This window comes from Macrobrachium nipponense, chromosome 5, assembly GCF_015104395.2.
Source record: "Macrobrachium nipponense isolate FS-2020 chromosome 5, ASM1510439v2, whole genome shotgun sequence".
Lineage (NCBI taxonomy): Eukaryota > Metazoa > Arthropoda > Malacostraca > Decapoda > Palaemonidae > Macrobrachium > Macrobrachium nipponense.
The window spans coordinates 83,981,165-83,983,664 of NC_061107.1; positions in this window are offsets into that span (position 1 = coordinate 83,981,165).

Sequence of the window (2,500 nt, forward strand, 5' to 3'; positions counted from 1 at the left end):
TATCAGCTATCACATTTGGGCTCCTTTTAAACGTAATCAAACTAGAATTACTTCGTTTCGTGTAATTAGAGTAATCTCTCTCTCTCTCTCTCTCTCTCGTGTTTGGAGTGAGAGGGAGTGGAAGACGGGGGAAGGTGTTATGAAAAGGGAATCGATTGTAGAGGTAAATTAAAACTGTTAATTGCATGGAAATCTTTTGATTCGACGCTGTCGAGGAGAATAAGGAAAGGAAAGACCCTTGATTTGGGCAGCAAACAATATTCCTTTTTTTCTTCTTCGTCATTTTTTTTTTATCCTTGACATTTTGTGGGTGGGGGGGGGGGGGGCGGGGGGGTGGCGAAAGGTTTAACCTTCACATCCTTTGTAAACAATGACGCCCCGCCGATTTAAGTTTAAGCGTCCGTATGTTACGTTTTCTTGTGTCTCGGGTGACCCCTTACCGTTAGTGCACTCAGTCGGAGTGCACTGAGGCATTATTAAAGGTTCTTTTGCAGCATCCCTTCCGCCCCTAGCTGCCACCCCTTTCATTCCTTTTACTGTACCTCCGTTCATATTCTCTTTCCTCCATCTTACTGTCCACCCTCTTCCAACAATTGTTTCATAGTACAATCGTCAGGTTTTCCTTCTGTTGCACATTTATAACTCTTACAGTCAGTTTCCCTTCCAGCGGTGAATGCCCACATGGGTCCCAGCGCTTGGCCTTGGGCCTAAATTGTGTATTCTATTCTGGGCCACACAAGAGTTCGGTTGATTTTGAGGTGAATCTTTTAGGTGAAACATCAAGACCTTTTTTCCTTAATAGGTCAACATGCAGTATTGCGCACTATATATATGTATGTATATATATATATATATATAATCTATATATATATATTTTATATGTTTTAATATATAATATATATATATACTATATATCCTATACCCCCATATATATATATATATATAGATATAATATATATATATATATATATATTTTATATATATATAAACAAGAAATATAAAAAAGATTACTTTTACGGAGGTCATGCCGCAGAACCGATCTTAAGTTGATATATCCATAAATAATTACAAAGACCTATTTGTCGTGGCATTGTCTCACCTTGAGATTTATCATACACACCCGGATAAGTAACTATAGTAGATTCACATCAACCGTGCATCTGATGTCTAGGCCAGTCCCTTACGACGCTCCAGATTGGCTGATGATAAGTCAATCACAGGGCTGGAAACTCTGTCTCTCTCGAGAGAGTTCCCATAGGCAGAATTCATTGATTTGTAAGGGTTCCTGCCCTCTTCGTTACATTAAGGAGCAGTATATAACCCTTAGGAGCTGAAGAATTGTTGTGTTACATTCATATTATATATAAATATATATAATACTATATATATATATATATGTATTATATATAACATATATATATAATATATACTATATATAAAACAATATATATAATATATATATATATATATGTGTGTGTATATATATATATATATATATATATATTAATATATATGTACATACATACACACACTTCAGAGTGCATCCTCAAGAGGGATCTTGTTGTGTACTGTAATAATGGTAATATATTTATTGTAATTTCCTATAATGCTCGGTATCTAGTTAGGCTTTGTGTATGTGTGTGTGTGTTTGTGTGTGTGTATGTGTGTACGTTAGCCCAGGTAAAAGCTCTTGTAAGTTTTTATGACGTATTATTTTTAGAAGATGTGCCACTTTACTGTAATATATTGTCAAGGATCAGCTTTCGAACGATGATTTATTTATTCTCTTAAAAGGAAAGTAAGCAGTCGGATCAAGGGGCTTTTTCTGTTCGTAGTAAAGAGATTGTGAAATACATTTCCTCGAAATACTTTTGATGCCCCAGTTTTTATGTTTCACTTCTATTTCCCTGGATGTCTATTGGAGATTGATTCTCGTAAATCCGTAGTTGAACTTTAACAGGATATTGTATTTTTTTTTTTCATGATTTTAGTGTGGCATTATACATCCAGTTGTATTGTCGTTTATTGACCTTTGCTCTTCCTTTGTGGGATTATTTATAGACTTTCGTACGCACACATACACACACACACATATATGCATATAGTTCATTCAAATAAGTCGCTAGGAAAGAGCACAAGTTTTGTTTTGAACCTGTTTTTGTGTATTTTATTTTTATTTCATTTTATTTTATTTTTTTATCCTCTCGCCCCCATTTGTCGATTTTCAATAAAAGCTGTTTGCGTGGAAGTTTATTCACTATTCACCGACTAGTCGGGGGAGAATCGCGCCACCAAGAGGAGGAAGGGAAGACGACGAGGAGACACTCCGACACAATTTAGTTGTATTTTTTTTTTAAGTACTATACGGACTTTTTCTTTTGGAGGGAAACTAGATTTTGAGTTTCAGTTCACCTTACTGTACTGAAGGGAAACTCAATTCCAATTGATTTAGTATTTTACGGACTTTTTATTTTTTATTTTTTCAAGGGAAACTAGATTT